Here is a 12,195-nt window from a genome sequence, read left to right on the forward strand (position 1 = left end):
CTCCAGAGATGCTGCCTGTCCCAATGAGTTACTCCAGCAATTTTGTGTCTATCTTCGATTTAAATCTGAGGAAAGACATGCCTAATCTGAGGAAAGACAGGGAGTACAGAGAAGGTTCACCAGATTGATTCCTGGGATGGCAGGACTTTCATATGAAGAAAGACTGGATAGACTCGGCTTGTACTCGCTGGAATTTAGAAGATTGAGGGGGGATCTTATAGAAACTTACAAAATTCTTAAGGGGTTGGACAGGCTAGATGCGGGAAGATTGTTCCCGATGTTGGGGAAGTCCAGAACAAGGGGTCACAGTTTAAGGATAAGGGGGAAGTCTTTTAGGACCGAGATGAGAAAGTTTTTTTTCACACAGAGAGTGGTGAATCTGTGGAATTCTCTGCCACAGAAGGTAGTTGAGGCCAGTTCATTGGCTATATTTAAGAGGGAGTTAGATGTGACCCTTGTGGCTAAAGGGATCAGGGGGTATGGAGAGAAGGCAGGTACAGGATACTGAGTTGGATGATCAGCCATGATCATATTGAATGGCGGTGCAGACTCCTGCACCTATTTTCTATGTTTCTATGTTTCTAAATCATTTTATCTCCTCGGCTTATGTTAACTGGCTTTGGTAAAATTGTCCCTTGTGTGTAGGATAGAACTAGTGTATGGGGTGATCGTTGGTTGGCATGGACTCAGTGGGCCAAAGGGATGGACAGACAATCTAGTGAGCCGGAATGGACAGACATTGTTTTGGGTCATATTTGTGCAGAATCTGTTTCTGCGCTGCATCGCTAAACTAAACTAAACAATCACAGGGACTGGATTCTGATCTGTATGACATGGCCTTCTCCCAAATAAAGCGGTTTACTGAACATTTAACAAAAGCAGAAAGACTGAAGCGAGACAATAAATCCATTGGAAATGTAAATAGAAAAGGTCGAGTTAATGATTTGGTCTGACATTGTTGATAAGTGGGGTTGGCTTTGGCCTTTTTCAAATTTTCTTACCTAGATTTGTGGTTGTTGCAATTAATTTCTTTGTACATGTTGAGTGCCAGATTTCATCACAAATTTAGTTGATGTTTTTGTGATTGTATGTGGCAGGTTTTGGATTGGGTTGCTATGGAAACAGATGACAAAGAGCGAGACCACAGTGGAGTGTTGGAAAGTTGTAAACAGTCGAAGGCAAAGGGAAATAAAGAAGATTAGAGGTGTGAAGAGACCTAGACCCTAACAATTGGGAGGGAAATGTAGAATCATACTGTGCAAGAACAGGCCCTTCGGCCCATCATGTCCATGCTGACCATTAAGAAACCCTCCACACTAATCCCATTCACCACCATTTGAGCTGCATTAGTTTCGTTTAGATACAGTGTGGAAACAGGCCCTTCAGCCCACCGAGTCCACACCAATGACCAGTGATCACCCCTAATCCTTCATATTAGGGATCATTTACAATTCTTACCAAAGCCAATTAACCTACAAACATGTAGTCTTTGGAATGTGGTAGAAAACCAGAGCACCTGGAGAAAACCCATGGGGTCACAGAGAGAATGTACGAATTCCATACAGACAGCACCCATAGTTAGGATCGAACCCAGGTCTCTGGCGCTGTAAGGCAGCAACTCTACCCCTGTGCCAACGTGCCACCTATATATATCTTCCTCCTCATTGGGGATTTAAGTGCTCAAGATTTTATTCAGAGGGTTCTCCCTATCTAGAATGAGCTGCCCGAGGATGCTATAGATGCAGATACAATTATGACTTTTAGAGGGTATTTGGACAGAAATATGTAAAGGAAGGTTTAGAGGGCTAATGGCCAAATGCAGGCAGATTAGACTCGTTCGGTATGCCAACTTGGTTGGTATGGAGGGTCAGGAGCAGCTTTTTCCTTCTGTGATCAGGCTTCTGAATGGACCTTCCCTAAGCTAGGGCACTGTTCAGATCTTCCAACCTACCTCATTGAGGGCATTGGACTTTTTCTCTGGAACTGTTACTCTACAATGCTGAGAAACTATTCTGCACTCTGGTATTTTGCTCTTCACTCTAACTGTTATATTTGTTTGGCTTGATTATATTGATGTACGGTATTATCTGATTAGATTGGATAGCATGCAAGACAAAGCTTTTTACTGTACCTCAGTACACTTGACAATGATAAACCTACACCGAAAGGAGAAACAATGAACTGCTGATGTTGGTTTATAAAAAAAGACAAAGTGCTGGAGTAACCCAGGGGGTCAGGCAGCAACTCTGGAGAACATGGGGACACTTTCTGTCTTTTCATCTCTGGCCTTTGTCTGACCATCAATGAACCCTCCTCACCTGTGTTGGCCTTTGGTGCCAGGCTTTGTCCTGCCCCTCATCTCTTCCAGCTTCCCTCCCCCCCCACCCTAGAAATCTGAAGACGGGTCCCGACCCGAAACGCCACCTAAACATGTTCTCCTCAGATGCTACCTGACCCGCTGAGTTACTCCAGCACTTTGTGTTTCTCATGGGCTCAAATGGTCTCTTCCATCTTGGAGTAACTTACTGACTCCCTTGATCTAAGGTATAGATCATACAAAAGCACAGCGCAGAAGAGACCAGTGCTATGTCGAGAAAAGGAAAACTCTCTCAGTCAGAGAGTTGTGAATCTGTGGAATTCTCTGCCTCAGAGGGCAGTGGAGGCCAATTCTCTGAATGCATTCAAGAGAGAGCTGGATAGAGCTCTTAAGGATAGCGGAGTCAGTGGGTATGGGGAGAAGGCAGGAACTGGGTACTGATTGAGAATGATCAGCCATGATCACATTGAATGGCGGTGCTGGCTCGAAGGGCCGAATGGCCTCCTCCTGCACCTATTGTCTATTGTCTACTGTCTATAAACAGGCCCTTTGGTCCACAACATCCATGCCGAACACAATACCAAAATAAACTCATCTCACCTCACACGATCCAGTTCTGATGAAGGATCTTCGACCTGAAACGTTAGCCCTCTTTCTTTCCCCCACAGATGCAGCCTGTATTCGAACATCGAACGTAGAATTTATCTAAACCAGCATCTGCAGTCTGAAGAAGGGTCTCGACCCGAAACGTCACCTATTCCTTTACTCCAGAGATGCTGTTACTCCAGAGATGTTGTCACTCCAGAGATGTTGCCTGACCCGCTGAGGCAACCTGAGTTACTGCAGCTTTTTGTGTCTATCTTTGGTGCAGTTCCTTCCTGCACATTTAGTCTGTAGTTCATTGTTTCTGCATGGAACAGTACAGCACAGGAACACACTCTCTGGCCCACAATGCCTGTGCTGATCATGATGCCAAGTTCAACTAATCTCCTCTGCCTACACATGATCCATTCCATGTGCCTATCCAAAAGCCACGATTGTACCTGCCTGCACAACCAGCCCAGGCAGTACATTCCAGGCACCCACCACCCTCTCTGTAAAAAAACATGCCCCTCTCACCTACCTTAAGCTTTGCCCCTCTCACCTTAAAGTTCTGCCATCTCGTCTTTGACATTTCCACGTGGGAAAATGGTTCTGACTGAATAATCTATTAAACACCAATCAGGATACTAAAGAGCACAGAGCTGACTTTAGTGCTGTATAAAGTCACCCATAAAAAACGATAATAGTGTAAGAAAATAACTGCAGATGCTGGTACAAATCAAAGGTTTCACCAAATGCTGGAGTAACTCAGCGGGTCAGGCAGCATCTCAGGAGGGAAGGAATGGGTGATGTTTCGGGTCGAGACCCTTCTGAATGACCTCACCCATTCCTTCTCTCCTGAGATGCTGCCTGACCCGCTGAGTTATTGCAGCATTTGGTGATACCCATGAAAAGATAAGGTGAAATTCAAAATCACAGCGCCCCTGATTTGCATTGTAGTGTGTGGATACTTTCTATTATAAAAACATGATCAGATTTGCAGCATTATTCAGAACTTGGAAATTTGATCTTTCTCTTCATTGAAATCTACAGACTCTGAATTATGATCCGAATTGTAGATTGACCGGTGAGATTTTCTGGCAAAATTGGTTAAAATTGGCAGGCAGAATACAAAATACCAATGTTATTACTGGTTAGGGAATTATCAGCTGTGAATTCTCCAGGCTTTTAGCCAGCATAGTGACAGGACAAAATCGTTAAGGAGGACATTGCAAATCGTGCCTTCGTCTTTTGGAGATGATTGTGCACAGACAATTAAACAGGCGTTAACATGGAAATTACCGAACATCGTATCTAGAATCTTAGTCATCGACAAGGTGCCATGTCTCAGAACTGAGACGTTACTTATCCATGTTCCCCAGAGATGCTGACCTGACCTGCTGAGTCTGAAGAAGTGTCCTGGCCCGAAACATCACCGATCTATGTTCCCCAGTGATGCTGACCTGACCTGCTGAGTTACTCCAGCACTTTGTGTCCTTTTTTCGACCCGATTCGTCATCTAACCATTTCCCTCCACACACGCTGCCTGACTCGCTGGCTTCCCCTCCAGCACTTGTGTTTCCTGCTTAAATCTGAAGCTAATTAGTCACGGGGGAGCAGGCTGCTTCGAAGCCACTGGCTTGCGATGGAACACTGTGCCAACACTGACTCCAACACCGCTATCCAGTTATTCATGGCTAACTCTGAGGGCAGGCGTTTCTGCGGTGGTTTTTCTCAGGAAGAGAGGGTAGACATCCAGTGGCGTAAACCTCGCCTCTGATGGGAATGTGGACACACCAAGTGACTCTACATGAAACGCAGCAGATGGCAATCATTACCCTGCAAGCAGGGACTTCAAACAGTTGGCAGTGCATAAACTGGTGAGCGTTTGTCAAGGTGATAGAATTGTTTGGTTGCTCGTTTTTTTTTAAGAGATACCACACTGGAAACAGGCCCTTTGGCCCATCAAGTCCGTGCCGACCGGTGATCAACTGTAAACTAGTTTAGCTTAGTTTAGTTTAGAGATAAAACGTGGAAACAGGCCCTTCGACCCACCAAGACCACGCTAACCAGCGAAAGCCTATACACCAGTTTAGTTTAATTTAGAGATACAGCGTGGAAGCAGGCCCTTCGGCTCAATGAGTCCATGCCAACCAACAATCACCTGTACACTAGTTCTATCTTACACACTTGGGACAATTTACAGAAGCCAATTAACCTACAAACCCGCAAGTTTCTGGGATGTAGGAGGAAACCAGAGCACCCGGAGAAAGCCCATGCGGTTACAGAGAGAACGTACAAACTCGGTACAGACAGCACCCGACTCAAGTCTGGCCAACATTGACTCCATCCATCAACATAGCCAGCAAACGCATCATCCACAGTGCTGGAGTCACTCAGCGGGTCAGGCAGTATCTCTAGAGAACATGGATTCTCCAGACTGATTCAGATTGATATGTTTAAACATATCATCCAGCTGTCAATACTTCACTGCTATCGGCTATAAAGCGTGAAAGATATCGCGTGGTTACATAGAACATAGAACATACAACATAGAACATACAACAGTACAGCATAGGAACAGGCCCTTCAGCCCACAATGTCTGTTGAACATCATGCCAACTTAAGCTAATCTTTGCGCATGATTCATATCCCGCCATTCCTTGCATATCTATCTATCTAAAAGCCACTTAAATGCAAGAACCAGTGGACATTGGTTTAAGATGAAGGTGGAAAGATTTAATAGGAACCTGAGGAGCAATATCTAAAAGCCTCTTAAACACCTCTGTCGTATCTGCATTCACCACCAGCCCCCGGCAGCATGTTCCAGGCACCCACCGCCCTCTGTGTAAAAAAGCTTGCCCCACACATCTCCTTTAAGATGGCATTGGGACCTCTGAGGCTTACCTGGTTCACAATCAGGGACGGCACAAGAGAGTTCCTGGCTCAGTGCGAGAGACCAGGGTTTTATCCTGACTACAGGTGCTGTCTGCATGGAGTTTGTATGTTCTCCCTGTGACAGCGTGGGTTTTTTGCAGGTGCTCCGATTTCCTCCCACACCCCAAAGACGTACAGGTTTGTAGGTTGTGGAAACTGCAGATTCCAGTTTACACCGAAGATAGACGTAAAACGCTGGACTAACTCAGCAGGTCAGGCAGCATCTCTGGAGAGGTAACGTTTCGGGTCGAGACACTTCTTCTGACACGTCTCGACTCAAAACGTCACCTACCCTTTTTTGTCCAGAGATGCTGCCTGACCCGCTGAGTTACTCCAGCATTTTATGTCTATCTTCAGGTTTGTAGGTGAATTGGCTTTGGTTAAAAACTGTAAATAGTCCCGCGTGTGTAGGAACATGCTACAGTATGGGTGATCACTGGTCAGTGTGGACTGTTTCCACGCTGCATCTCTAAAGTCTAAAGTAAAGTCTCAATCAGGTTTTCCCTTATAATGTCCGTGAAAATTATTATGAAAGGAAGGTTTTAAATGGGAGGCTTTGCGTGTAATCCTCCAAGCTAATACAGTCCATTCTAACATGAATGCTTCACCTTTGATAGTCCAAATCCAAATTCAGATCATTCTAAACACTGAAACAGTAACGTTGCTTTTAAAAACAGACAAGGTTGTTCAAAGTTCAATAGAAGGGCTCCCTGTTCATCGGGTTGACGTGAGTGATCTACTAGAACACAGTGTACCTGTTCCACACTGTGGATAGACTGACAGCCTCTGTAGATATTCACTGTTTCTCTCCAAATCTGCCAGTGTATTCAGGCAGAGAATTGGACCTTTGAAATAGAGAACACGAAGCAACAAAGCCAAATGCCTTTTCTGGATTATAAATGTTACACATGTTAAACAATCAACAAGTCTATTATTGAAACAAAGCCTGCCGCTCCTCCAGTGGTAGAGAGGAGTCCAAAACTAGAGGGCACAGGCTTACGATGAGAGGGGAGAGATTTAAGAGGGGCTTCGGGGGCAGCTTTTTCACTCAGAAGGCAGCCGGTGTCTGGAATGAGCTGTAGAAGTGGATACAATTTTGCTAAGGAGATTGACTACGTAGTTGTCTTGGATGGAAAGGCACAGTATGGAAACAGGCCCTTCAACTGTTGTGGGCTCCACCTTTCCTTGATCGTCGTTGCCTGCTTTGATTTGCCCTTTTGCGTACTCTTCATTCGTCCGTTCTATGTACTTTTTCGTATCCCTTGTCTCCCCTCTCCACTGACTCTTCTCAGTCTGAAGATGGCCTCGACCCGAAACGCCGCCGACTCTTTTTCTCCAGAGATGCTGCCTGACCCGCTGAGTTACTCCAGCTTTTTTTGTGTCAACCCTTCAACCCCTAAGTCCACGATCACCATCGATCACCCGATCACTCCAGTTATTCCACTTTCTCATCCGCTCCCTGCACACCAGGGACGATTTACAGGGGGGGCCAATTAACCCACATGCCCGCACCTCTTTGGGATGTGGGAGGAAACCGGAGCACCCGGAGACAACCCCAGGTGGTCACAGGGAGAACGTGCAAACTCCACCTGGACAGCTCCCGCGGTTGAGACTGAACCGGTTAATTCCCGGAATGGCGGGACTGTCATATGTTGAAAGACTGGAGCGACTAGGCTTGTATACACTGGAATTTAGAAGGATCTTATCGAAACGTATAAGATTATTAAAGAGTTGGACACGCTAGAGGCAAGAAACATGTTCCCAATGTTGGGGGAGTCCAGAACCAGGGGCCACAGTTTAAGAATAAGGGGTAGGCCATTTAGAACTGAGATGAGGAAAAACTTTTTCAGTCAGAGAGTTGTGAATCTGTGGAATTCTCTGCCTCAGAAGGCAGTTGAGGCCAATTCTCTGAATGCATTCAAGAGAGAGCTAGATAGAGCTCTTAAGGATAGCGGAGTCAGGGGGTATGGGGAGAAGGCAGGAACGGGGTACTGATTGGGAATGATCAGCCATGATCACATTGAATGGCGGTGCTGGCTCGAAGGGCCGAATGGCCTACACCTGCACCTATTGTCTATTGTCTATTGAACCGAGTCTCTGGCGGTGTGAGGCAGCAGTTCTACCAGCTGCGCCACTGTGACACCTATTTTTATAAGATGCCTGTTTCTTTGCTGTATAACTGTATGTCTAATAAAGTAGACACAGCTATAACTGTTACTTTGTTTAATTTCAATAATGTTACAAAGATATTATAGTGATGTATAGTTGTATAGTTTTATGGTAGTATAGTTTTTGCGGGGAGACTTGATAGAAGTATATAACATTTTGAGAGGCATAGACAGGGTAGACAGTCAGAACCTTTACCCAGGATGGAAATGACATATACTGGAGGGCAGAGCTTGAAGGTGAAGGGCCTGGTTTTTACACAGTTTAAAGGGCCTGGTCTTTAGTGGGTGATGGGTGGTGGTGGGTGGGTGGTGGGTGCCTGGAATGTGCTCCAGTGGTGGAGGAGGCAGGTACGATAGTGGCGTTTATAAGGCTTTTGAATAGGCACATGGATATGCAGGAATAGAGGGATATGGATCATGTGCAGGCAGATAAGAGTTAAGTCAAGTCAAGTCAATTTATTTGTATAGCACATTTAAAAACAACCCACGTTGACCAAAGTGCTGCACATCTGACTAGGAAAAAAAAGAAACATACAGTGGCAGGCAGCCAAACACAACGGCGCGGCCATCTTGAACAAAATGTTAATTCAATCACCCACAGTCCAACAATAAAAGCACTAAACAGGCACCCAAATTACCCAACCCCAAAACCCCCAAAAACACAGTCCAACAATAAAAGCATCAAACAGGCACTCAAACCACCCAACCCCAAAAACACACAAAAAAAGAAACATCCATCAAAGAAACATCCATCACAGTGAGTCTCCTCCTCCAGTCCTCTCTCTCCTCACTGTGATGGAAGGCCACAATGTCTTTCCCTTCTCCTGCTGTCCTCGCCCGCAGTCAGGTTGTTGTGGTTGCAGGCCGCACCGGACGGTCCACAGCGGGCCAAGCCCAAGGCGCGTCGCGTCGCAGCCGCTCCCGTAGCCTCCGAAGACGGCCGGCTCCGCTGATGATAAGTCCGATCCGGGGCGGGCGAGCACGCTGTCGCTGCCGCTGTTGCTGCACGTCGGGGCGGTCGTGGCTCCCAACATTGAAGCCCCCGCCCAGCAGAGAAATATCCCACGGCCATGTTAGGCCGCGCCGGACGGTGAAATGTCCGCGACCCATGCCCCGCGATCCGGGGTGGGCGAACCCGCTGCCGCTGCCGGAGCTCCCGATGTCGAAATCCACGCGGCCCGAACCTAAGGCAAGTCGCAGCCGCACCCGCAGCCTCCGAAAACGGCCGGCTCCGGTGATGGTAAGTCCGATCCACGGACTTGCATGGTAAGTCCGATGGAGGCTGACAGCTCCAGGAGTTGGGCCGATGGTAGGCCGCAGCAGGAACGGAGACACGGCCCAGAAAACAAAGGTCGGGTCTCCGTTCGGAAGGGACACATATTTACAGTGTTAGTTTCCCCCCTCCCCCCCCCACATACACACATAGTACACAAACACAAAAACACCACATCACAACTACAACTAAGACAAAAAAAACAACAAAAACACAAAGACAAATGGACCGCAGGTGAGCGGCAGCTGCTAGGGCAGTGCCGCCATTTTGTTTGTTGGTCTTGCCATCATAAAAAAAAGACACAAAGTGCTGGAGTAACTCAGCAGGTCAGGCAGCGTCTCTGGAGGAAATGGACAGATGACGATTTGGGTCAGGATCGTTCTTCAGACTGATTCGTGTCATCCAAAGATGTCACTTAGCCAAGGTGGCGCAGCGATAGAGTTGCTGCCTTACAGCGCCAGAGACCCGGGTTCGATCCAGACTACAGGTGCTGTTTGTACGTTCTCCATGTGACCGCGTGGGTTTTCTCCAGGTGCTCCAGTTTCCTCCCACACTCCAAAAACGTACAGATTTGTAGGTTAATTTGATTCCGTAAATGGTAAATTGTCCCTGGTGTGCAGGATAACCTTATTGCTGGTCGACGCAAACTCAGTGGGCTGAAGGCCTATTCCCGCGCATTATCTCTAAAATGTAACGTCTAAAGATGCTGCCTGACCTGCTGGGTTACTCCAGCACATGTCTTTTTTTTGCAAACCATCATCTGCAGTTCCTTTTGCCTCCACCTCTCTGTCTTGACATCATGTTCAGCACAGGCAGTGTGGGCCAAAGGACCTGTTCCTGTGCTGTCGTTTAGTTTAGGAATACAGTGTGGAAACAGGCCCTTCAGCCCGCCGAGTCCACGCCGACCAGCATTCACCCCGCGCACAAAGGCCATTCTACACTCACGAGGGACAATTTACAATTTTGACCAAGCCAATTAACTTACAAACCTACGCATCTTTGGAGCGTGGGAAGAAACTGGAGATCCTGGAGAAAACCCCATGCAGGTCACGGGGAGAACGTATAAAAACTCTGTACAGACAGCAACCGCAGTTGGGATTGAACCCGGGTCTCTGGCGCCGAAAGGCAGCAACTCTGCCGTTGGGCCGCCCCTGCAGTGCTGTGCTACACGTACATGTTGTATGTTCTATCCTGTTACTGGAGCAGAGTCTGAGAGCTGCTCACATGCGACACTAAAGATTTCTTAACCAGCAAAGTATTCTCGACAGACAAAACACTTTATCAGTGCTTTGTAAATGAACGGATTTTCGAGCTCACACCAAATCAGAGGCAGAAGTGGATGGGGAAGTAACGAGGCATTCACAGCAATCAGCCACACTCTCCTATCATAGTCATCTTTTGTCTTTGCAGTGTTGATTCCGTGTGACTGAATCCAATTATATGCTTGAGGAATGCACACATCGGTGAGCTGCAGTCATCAAGCACGGAAGGATAAAAGATTTCTCTCACGCCTAAGGCCTGGCAGTGCCCAGTAATGGGGATGTTTCCGCTAGTGGGAGAGTCCAGGACCAGAGGGCACAGCCTCAGAATAAAAGGACGTACCTTCAGAAAGGAGATGAGGAGGAACTTCTTTAGCCAGAGGCCGGTGAATCAGTGGAATTCATTGCCATTGATGGCTGTGGAGGCTGTCAATGGATGTTTTTAAGGTTGAGATAGACAGTGCTTTATTCAATCGTGCTGTATTTGTCACATGTGCAACTGCACAGTGAAATTCAAATTGCACATATTACACATGCTGGCGCCACCATCTTTGGCGCTATTATTCATAGTACATGGTTGGGTCGGCCCACACGCTCGATATACTGAGTCAGTTCCCACAAACTGACGTCCCTCTCCTCTCCCCTCCCCTCCCCTCCCCTCCCCTCCCCTCCCCTCCCCTCCCCTCCCCTCCCCTCCCCTCCCCTCCCCTCCCCTCCCCTCCCCTCCTCTCTCCTCTCCATCTTTGTGTCTCGAGGGCGCCCCCTGCAGCCTACGTGAAGGCGCTGGAGGCATGACCTTGGTTCACCCTCCCACCCTGGCCTTGCTCCTCACGTCCAACTTCTCCAGCTCCCTCCCGGTTATGCCGTCTACCGAGCCTCCGGGCGGGTTCCCGGTTACGCTGTCTGCCGAGCCTCCGGGCGGGTTCCTGGTCCCTCGACTGATGAGCCTCCAAGCGAGGTCCTTCGGTTCTTGATTCCCCCAATATGGATTTAAAAAATACTGTGTTTTCACCCTATCTGTTCCCCTCATGATTTTGTACACCTCCATAAAATCACCCCTCATCCTCCCGTGCTCCAAGGAATGGAGTCCTAGCCTGCTCAACGTTTCCTTAAATCTTCTTAGGCGGAGATTGGCAGATTCCTCATTAGTAAGTGTGTCAGGAGTTACGGGGAGAAGGCGGGAGAATTCTGATATATATGTTAGACAGTTAGAACCTAGTTCCCACTGTCCTCTATCTCTAAACACTCTGTGAAAAAAACCTCTTTTAAACTTCCGACCTTAAAGCTATGCACTCTACTCTTTCACATTTCCGCCTTGAGAAACAGGTTCTGACTGTCTACCGTGTCCAAGCCTATCATCATTTTAGGCCGAGTCTCCCCTCAATCACCAACACTCCGGAGAAACCAATTATCTCCTTATAGCTACTACTCTCCTTACGTCCAAATCCTCCTTATAGCTGACACCCTCTAATCCAGGCAGTACACTGGTAAACCTCATCTGCATCCTCTCCAAAGATTTCACATTGTTCCTGTAAAGGGGAACCCAGAACTGCACACGGTATTCCAAATGCAGTCTTACCAACAGCTTTATAAAGCTGTGTCATGACTTCCTGACTCTTATGCTCAATGCCCCAACTGATGAAGGCAAACATACCATAT

The sequence above is a fragment of the Rhinoraja longicauda genome, chromosome 21 (assembly GCF_053455715.1).
Source record: "Rhinoraja longicauda isolate Sanriku21f chromosome 21, sRhiLon1.1, whole genome shotgun sequence".
Lineage (NCBI taxonomy): Eukaryota > Metazoa > Chordata > Chondrichthyes > Rajiformes > Arhynchobatidae > Rhinoraja > Rhinoraja longicauda.